The sequence below is a fragment of the Quercus robur genome, chromosome 3, assembly GCF_932294415.1.
Source record: "Quercus robur chromosome 3, dhQueRobu3.1, whole genome shotgun sequence".
In the NCBI taxonomy this organism is placed as follows: domain Eukaryota; kingdom Viridiplantae; phylum Streptophyta; class Magnoliopsida; order Fagales; family Fagaceae; genus Quercus; species Quercus robur.
Window position 1 is genome coordinate 30,588,556 of NC_065536.1, and position 9,835 is coordinate 30,598,390.

Below are 9,835 nucleotides of genomic sequence, written 5' to 3' on the forward strand. Positions count from 1 at the left end.
ATGGTTTTAAATTGCTTTCATTTATTTTGAACTATTGTTCTTATTTACTTTGAATTATTTTGATATATACTGCTTGGCTGGTTCTACCGCCTTATTATTGTTCTTACATTCAAGTTATTTATTTTCAAGCTATTTACTTTCAAGTTCTTTACATTATTTCCATTTACAATATTACTGTGCTTCCGTCTCCTTGTCTTCAGCAGCGTGTCCCCTTCCCCCTTTATGGTATATATATATATATATATATATATATAAGTGTGAATGCAAGAATGTGGAAAGTGGGTGGGATATTTCTTTCCCTAGCCATACATGTATCCACCCCAATTTTTCCACCTCTCTTATCTGATTTTTTTGCTGCCCCAAAAGTCTTCACACTTTACTCATTTTCTTGGCTGCATCAGATCAGAAGTCCAGCCCCTCTCTCACTACTCCTTTTCCTCTTTCTTTGTTCTTCTTTCTCTCTTCTTCTGTTGCTTCTACACGGCAGCCCTCCCTTTCTCACCAACACAATACATTCCTCTCTAAAGATGAAATTAAACAATTAACCCTAAGGTTTCAGCTTCAAATTGTGGTGGGTAAGTAATTAAACCTCATCTGATTTTGTGTATTTGAATAGTATAATTATTTGCTTACTTTCCCTCTTTGTTCTCTGCTTCTGTTTTTGGAAGTTGAATTGGTGATTCTGTTTTAGTGATTTGAAGGTTTAATGATATTATGGTTTATTTAATGTTTAATAACATATTTTAGTATGTTAATTATAGGTATAAAAATACCCAAATGAAATTAAGGCTTATTGCTATTTGTTGATGATTTTGTAAGAATATGTTCTGAAGCTGTCACTGTGACAGATTTTGTGTTCATGCATGTTAAATTATGTATTAAATTTTATATAGTGAATTTGGATGCTAGGGATAATTCCTATGAAACTTAAGACACTTTTGGTTGTTATTGAATTGGTCTCACAGCATTTGGATGAACATAAAATTAATGGTTTAATTTATAAGTTGCATGAATTTCTGACAGGACAGATTTGAGTATGCTGTCTTGCGTGATTTTTAGTAAATCATGGGTTTATGCTTTGACTCCGAAATTTTTATGGTATATACTGGACATATAGGGAAGTAGTTATGTAAAATTTCATGACAATTGGATGTGTTTGAGTAGCCCGTTTGTATTTTACAAATGGAGCCTATGCTGCTGGAATAGAACAGTGAATAGTAAGGGACATGCCTAACTTTGTGGATTTAATTATCAAGTTAGGGTGAATGTTTTGAGCTATAATTTGATATGCTTATCTTTTGGTATGTTTCAATCATAGATTAATTTTGTGTAACTTGTTTTGAGGTTTAGTACCCAAAGGAAGGGGTTGTAAACCATGGGATGATTGTATGTATGAAGCTGTTTTGCCCGACGTGTTGTATGTTATCATATGAATCTATATAGTTACATGATCATGCTTAAAAAATTTTATATTTATGCATGCATTATTGCCCTAACCTTAAAGCACCTTTTGAAATAAAGTTAGCTCTTTTAGAGATATGGGATTAATATAAGAATGTTGGTTTCTCTAGGATTTTGTACTTGTTGTTGATGAATGTATTTTTTTGTTTGTGGGAACCTCGTTGAGGTGGGATTAGGATTTCCTTAATTCTAAGAAATAGGCTTTGAGATGAATGTGAAGTTTATGGTAAAGAATTATGGATAGTAATAAGCTTTGATTTATGGTTTAGGTGTTACCAGTATCCAAGTCTAAGCTCCTTCGACTTTAGGCTCTCGGTTCCTCTGCTTTCAGGTAAGGGATAAGTTATATGGGCATTTGGTAAGTCATGAGGTTATTTTAAAGTATATTATGCATTAAAATGTTTTTGATTAGAGATATGGCATGTAATCATTATTCTGACAAAGATATGTTCGTGAGCTTTCGAAAAACTTATGTATATGATTTAAGCATATTGATGCTATTATTGATTTCACGAACATGATGTTTAATGAAAAGAATGGGAGTGCTATGATTATGAAATGTTATGCAAAAGAAGAAATTTCAGTATGATGTAAAGTATGAAATGTTTTCGGGTTATGTCCTCTGGTAATCTGAACTCGACTAGTAGGGGTTAATTACTAGCTTTCCATGGAAAGAAAGCTGTTCATTAAAGATAAAGTTTCTGATGAAAGTGCAGGTTATGTTTAAAAGTTATCAGATATCTGTTTTTATAAAACGTTAAGTTTTATTATCATGAAAGTTATAGTATTCTATGGGAAGAAGTTTATAAAGAAAAGTTTTCTTATTAGTCAAGTTGTTTCTAGCTTAATACAAAGTTGCCGATTATTTGATTTAAGTTAAAATAATTATCTTGTAATGAGAATATATGTATGGCGACTTTTGTAGGAAGTGAAGGAAGTTTAATCTGGAAGGTTTTGATAATATTAAACTGATAAGAAAAATGAGAACAATTATTTTCTATGAAGAGCGTATACTATTATTATGAATAGTATTAAATACTATGCATGAAAAGATGTTCTCCTATTCGAATATTCATAGAATGAAATGATTTGATTTACATGCATCCTTATTGAATTCTCATATATCTTACCTTTACTGAGTTGTGTAGCTCACCCCTTCCACTCTTTCAGTTAGCAGGTTTTATTTTGGAGCAGAGGGAGCCTTAGTCGAGTTTTGGAAGGAGCTGGTTTAGTTTTATATGTATAGATCCTAAATTAACATTCTGACGTTTAGCTTTATAGTTATTGTGTATTTTAGGATCAAATGAAAGTTGTGTATACCTTAAAGTATCAAGCTATGTATTATGTAAAAGTGTGGAAATTAAATGATTGGTGGATTATGTTATTCTTTGGAGTACAATGTAGATGCTCTGAATGTCAAGTCAAAGGTTATATAATTTAAGTAAAGAAACAAGGATTGAAAAGAAAAGGAAAGCTTTCGCTAAAATTTTTGTAAAAGTTAAGTGGTTCTTGTTAATATCAGGTTTAGGCTTGATATTAGCATGCCGGTCATGGTCACAAATCTGAGTATCGGGTTTGGGGCGTGACAGCAGGCCCATGAACCCCAAAGATAAGAATAAGGTTATTGGGCCAAGGAAGCCCAATGAAGTTAGTAAAAAGCCCATGGGAGTGTGGAATTAGCAAACGGGTCGAGGAAGCACAAAGAAAGCAATCGGGCCGTGGATGCCCAAAGGGACATAGGAGCCCATGAGTAAAAGCAAAAACAGTGCCCATGACAGGCCACTGAGAAAAGGGATAAACAGCTGGCCCAAAAAGAGGTCCATCAGGATTAAGTTATTACGAGAGGAATAACAGTTCAACGTTGTAGGCAATAAAAAAAATCAAGAGTGGGCCAAAGAAATGCAAGGCCTATCATCATACAAAGCCCAGCTCCTGAATGGAGCGGGAAACCAAAGAAAAGCCCACATGAAAGGTCAGAAAACACAGACAAAGAGTATCCAGATCACGGCAAACGCATGAGCGGCAGGCAGGCTCTTGGACATATCTGAAAGGGAAGCACGCGCAAGGCCCAGACACCACCAGCCTGTACCCAGCCAATATAGGATGTGGTGGGGCCATGGGCCAGAGGTAAGAGATAAAGGGGGTATGGTTTGGTGGTGTGGAGAGGGGAAAAGATCTATTTTGCGGCTCCTGCCCAAGCCCTTTTGGGAGGTACGTCTTGCTGGGATGATAGACCACCCAAAAGAGGCAAGTTTGAGGGGGAACCATTGGGTGCATGCCTTGAGAGTGGAGAGAGAAAGCATTTATACCGTGGCAGAAAGAAGTGTTACGGTATACTGAGGAACGAAACAAACCTGCCTCTGTCTAGCAAGGGTGAATGTCGCACAGACCTGGTGGTCGGTAAGTACACCCAGACTAGACAAAGGCGGTTAAGGGACAAAATGGTAAAACATTGGTCACGGCAGGCACTATAAAAGGGCCATTGCTGTGCCTTGAAAAGGGGATCAAAAAATAGAGCATTTTTACGGATTAGAAAAAGAGAAAAAAGATAAGAAAGAAAACAGAGAAGAAAATAGAGAAAATTAAGGAAGAAGGAGAGGTAATACAGTAAGCATGCACCGGTAGATCGGTTTCCCTCTCTCCCCCTTCAAATCTTGCTTTCTTCCAAAACGTAAACAATGACTCTTTCTTTTTGGGCAATAACCATTCAGGTCTGACTCCCTCAAACCCATTAATCCCCACGGCAGGATCTTTTTCCTGGGAGATTATTTGCATTGAGAAGAGGCGTTCTCCCCTCTTTGGTTTTGCTTTGGTGGACTAAGTTTAAAACTTGATCTATGCCCATTTGATTAGCTCGTATTATTTTCTTCACTTTCTCTGTGATTGACATTATCATGACTGTAATCATGCTTTATAAGTAGGGATTACATAGTCATTTATTTAAATAGTCAGAATACTCTGTTTTAGTTGTTATTATATCTGTCTGCCGTAACTCGTCTGCAACAGTTCTGCTTGCCGTAATTTTACTCCTGGCAGACAAGGCATAAGTTTGTGCACAAACCGTCCCAAGTTGAGTTACAATTGGACCGGCCCCCACTCCCTTACTCAGAAATATTCGGGCCCATCACCACAGGAGGCAGCCAAGCCCATCACCGCAAGAGGCAGCGCAGCCCAACACACCATACACAAAAAAGGCCCCTACAATGAGAAAACATTAACTTGACCTTTCAATTGCATATGTTTGCAGGTGCTTGCCATAAAGCGAACATCTGACAAAAATCTGAAAGAATTGCACCTTTGCTATCTGAAGTCACCTAAACATGGGGAGTACGGGCTCTCCCTTTTTTGGGCGGCTCTCAATTATAATGAGTATTACTCATTATAACTCAGATGTTGGTAATGGCATGGAAGATTTTGCTTTCTCGGTGTAAGGCTGTCTATAATGCCAATTAGGACAAGCTTTTTGGGTGTTTTTGTGTTTTGTTTGTGAAGAAAATGATGAGCGTGTTATGAGCATGTTATTGTGAAAGGTAAAAGTAATACGTACTTATAGTATAGTTGTTTTTCTTTTTCTTTCTCTTGGATAGGAAGTAGTATGGTAGTTAGTCTGTTTGTATGTATGGATGTGTGAGTTGTATAGTAGAAAAAGATTATTGTCACTAAATTTTTTTATGTATTGCTTATAAGCTTTTGAGGGTGAGTTGTGTCCCTAACATTATACTTATTGGTTTATTGCTTTGGTTGTGGAAGTGTATATACTGAGTAGTAAGTTTTTATTCTTACCCAGCAAAAAAATTTGAAAGTTCTTATTTAATAATAATATAATAGAAAATCTGTGATTTCAGTACATTTGCCATATCAACGGAGGGTTGTATTTGTAATGTAGATGACAAATCCAAATCCAAATTAGTTCTTTCTTTAAATATATATAAATATATATATATATATATATATTTTTTTTTTTTCATTTTAACTGAATGATATACTAACTAATGCTGGTTAGATTCTTTTTTTCTACAACTTGAACCTAATTAAGAAAAATATATTTTATTGTACCCACTAGTCACTACTAAATTTGAATGATTTCAAATCTACATACAATAATTATATTTATATTTATAATAGATAGATTATATTAACTAATGTTTTTGGTTAGATTCTTTTTACGGCAAGTTGAACCTAAATAAGAAAAATATATTTTATTATAATCACTAGTCACTACTAAATTTGAACTCATTCGATGTATTCTCTACATATAATATTTATAATAGATAGTGGTATACTGCTGTTGGCTAGTTATCATGCTTATTAGTGGTCTTTTACAAAATATATATTTTATTATCATGTGTTTTTTTAAGGGGTACATTATTCAAATATGAAATGTACACAACCAGTTCAGTGGACTCGGGTACTTCACATAGTACTCGAGTCCTAGAAACTCGAGTACCAATCTGCCTAATTCAACTTTTTTGCAAAAATACCCGATTTTTTTCTGCCTGACCATATTTTTTTCTAAAAAAAAACCTGAGCCATACCCAAGTTCAGTGGACTCGGGTACTGCACATAGTACTTGAGTTAAAGAAACTCGGGTAACAATCTGCCTGACCATATTTAAAAAAAAAAAAATACCCGAGCCATACCCGAGTTCAATGGACTCGGGTACTTCACATAGTACTCGAGTTCTAGAAACTCAAGTACCAATCTACCTGATTCCACTTTTTTGCCAAAAAAAAAAAAAAAAACCCGAGCCATACCCGAGTTCAGTGGACTCGGGTACTTCACATAGTACTCATGTAATACCCGGTTCCAAAAATAAAAAATAAATAAATAAATAAAAAGGAGTTTTTTTTTTAATAGGGGCAGCATAGTAATTTTGATATTGGGGTTAGCAATATATATATACACCTTGTGTCAAAAAAACCCTAGCCAATCCATATATACCAGCCGAACTATTTAACTCCTTGTGCTTAGTTAACATTCTGGATTAAAATTTCTATTGAACCACGTCTTGGCTATACATCCCTCTCTCTTGTTCTCACTTTCTCAAAAACCTGGATATGTTTTCTAAGAGGATGGTGAATAAAATAATGGCTGTTGGAATATGAAATCATTTTCTTGGAGTGGTCTAATCAAATAGTGTTTAGCGTGATATGTTTGACAACCCTTTCAAGTCCCAGGATAACCTTTGTGAAATGGAAGAGATGTGATTCAATGAGATCTGGCTTATGGGATCAGTATTTGGGCACCAAACTTTCGTAGATATTATAGTGTGCCATCACTAGAATAAGGGTGCAGAAAATCAAAATCACTTGTCCTTGAGTTTCAACTCTAGGCCTTGCCCATTTACCGACCCTCTGCTCTTGCTTCTTATTCAGAATTAAGAAAGGATTGCATCGACAGTCTTGGCATGCCCAAGTCTAGGTTGAACTCCTCATTTTGGTGTCACTTTGTTATGGCTCTTGGAGGTAAGTAACCTTATCCTAATTGGTTTTATTTTGCTTATACTACTGTATTTTATCTACTGAAATTTGTTTATAATTGTTACTATTTTATTTAATTGTTTTAGCTACATTGATTTAAAGTAAAGAATAAAGAATTATCACAAATACATTGAGTACTGAGTATATAGTTTTATATATATGTATTTGAACGAGATATGTTTTTGTTCGAACTATGATTTGATATATATGATTTTAGACAATCTGACTATGTTTTGACTTTGATACATAGAATTTTTATTTCTATTGTATTACTAATTTCAAGTAAAAGATTATTACAAATATATTTTAATACTGAGTATATGATTTTTATATATATGCTTGAATAAGATATATTTTTGTTAGAAACTATGATTTCATTTATATGATTATGAACAATCTGACTATGAATTTATTCTGATACCCAGCCAATGGGGGTTATTCATTGGTATTTTGATACCCAAACCAATGGGGGTTATTCATTGGTACTCTGATACCCCGCCGATGGGGGTTATTCATTGGTATTTCGATACCCAAACCAATGGGGGTTGTTCATTGGTACTCCGATACCCAAACCAATGGGGAATATTCATTGGTATTCTGATACCCAACTAATGGGGGTTATTCATTGATACTCTGATACCCAAACCAATGGGGATTGTTCATTGGTATTCTGATACCCAAACCAATGGGGGTTGTTCATTGGTATTTTGATGCCCAGTCACGGGTATATAGCGTGACCATAGTCAAAGATTGTTAATAATATGAATTACGTTTGAATATTTAACTATTTTGAGTCATTAAAACTGCTTATGTATTTTTGGAACCTATTGTAAGTTATAGCTTTTGATATATGGAAAATTGACTACTTCCTAAAACATCTATGATATAAAATTGTAAGATTAAAGTATGTGATCTATTTGCAAAGTATTATTTTAAGATCATGAAACTTCTTTAGCTATTTTTGAAAACCCATAGCATAGTATAACCTTTGAAGATTCATATTACATCTTATTACTTTACAGATCTATTGTTGGATAGAACTTATTCGGATTTTGGTTACTTATTGAGTTGTCAACTCACCCCCCCCCCCTCTCTTTCTCCTTTCAGATTTTGATCAGGAAGAGTAGCATATGTTTGGGCTTCCGCTGGGATGTGCGCATGAGTGAATTTTAGAAAATCAATGGAATAAGATTTGAACTTTTATGTTTTAAGATTACCATTTCTGTAATCCTTCAGACTTAAAGGATTTAGTTTATTTTTTATTTGATGTTGGAGAATTATTATTTGGAGATCTTTTGAGAATTTCTTTATTGAGGATATTTTTAAATTTATTGATGAAATTTTCTTGAGGATAATTCTTTAATTGTTTAAGAGGGCCTTACACACTGGTAGGGCGTAAACTTTATAAGTGTGTGGCTGTTGTCACGTGCCTAGCTCTTACTTGGGTTCGGGGCGTGACAACTCGAGTCCTAGAAACTCGAGTACCAATCTACCTGAAATGTTTACAACTTGCTTGGTAGGGAGGAATGGAATAAAATGGATTCATAAAGAATATTTCGTTTGAGAGTTTTGTGAGAAGGAATGGAATCCCCATTCTATTTCGCATTTTCCCTATGTTTATTCGTTCCTCCCAAAAGTAAATGAAATGATCAAATCCCGAAATTTATTGAGATGAAATTATATTTTTATTTAAAACATCAATAAAATTTAATTAACGTAATAGAAAAAGAAAATATATTTGCTTCATTTCCTTTACTTCTTTTAGTTTTTAATGCTTAATGATGAGTTATTTTCCACATTGTTGATTGCTAGATTGTTGACTGCTAGACTGTAAGGATTGACTGAAAATTGATAATGTTGTTCACAAATAATTGTATCATGCCAAGTTCAATAGATGGATTAAAGAATTTTGCTACAAATGACTTTTATATCTTTTAGTATTAATTTGAAGTTAGTTGTACCAACTTTGAAATTGTTTGTTGCAAATTTGCAATTGTTAAAATGGTGGTCGCTTTGATTGTTTCAATATAAGCCATCTTTAGTTATGGAGGAAACCTTGTGCATTGTTTCATGGGTTTTGGCAGTGTCTTGTGACTCTTGTCCATCGAGCAGATTCAACCCATTTGCATGAAGTTCTTGCTTCATTCACCAAAATCAACTTATCAAACAAAAAAAAAAAAAATGTTCACTAAAAAATCAAATGGACGTAAAGATTTTAAGAGTACAGCAATAAGCAACTTCATGCAAATGGACGTAAAGATTTTAAGTGCATGATTTACACTCCAGAAATTGGGGCACATATAGATTGATACTCGACTTTAATGCACTCGGGTATTGCTAACACAGTACTCGAGTTTCATGGACTCGAGTATCAATGGGCATAATTCCTAGGGCCAATACAGATTGATACCCAAGTTCAATGGACTCAGGTACTGCTACACAGTACTCGAGTTTCATGGACTCGAGTATCAATGGGCATTTTGCACTCAGAAATTGGGTCCAATATAGATTGATACTCAAGTTTAGTGGACTCGGGTACCACGCATATAGCACTCGAGCCCATGATGCTCGAGTACCAAGCGGAATTTTTAAATACCTAGATGCCATGTCATCATGCCACGGTGGAATAGAAAATAGGGAACTCGAGTTTAGTGAGCTCGAGTACTAGAAAAAGTGTTAGATCCCCATTTAGTTTTGAAACAGTGTTTTTTTGCTAAAAATTTCATGAAAGGGTGGTATTTGGCCATTTTTACCAAGAATAGAGGCATTGATGACAAACGGATTGAACAAATATTGGGCTTTAACATATATTTATTGCATTGTTAACTCGGAACACTTATAGTGGTTTATAATGCTTCGGCTCCTCCATCAATTGTTGGATTCAAGATTTCTTA

At 34.6% G+C, this 9,835-nt stretch overlaps 1 long non-coding RNA gene across 1 annotated transcript; it reads left to right on the forward strand.

Moving 5' to 3' along the window:
* Positions 1-331: 331 nt before the first annotated feature.
* Positions 332-2,845, forward strand: LOC126717756 (uncharacterized). The gene is made up of 3 exons (XR_007652745.1): positions 332-575; positions 1,731-1,792; positions 2,632-2,845. It is a non-coding gene; the product is annotated as an uncharacterized LOC126717756 (long non-coding RNA).
* Positions 2,846-9,835: the final 6,990 nt, after the last annotated feature.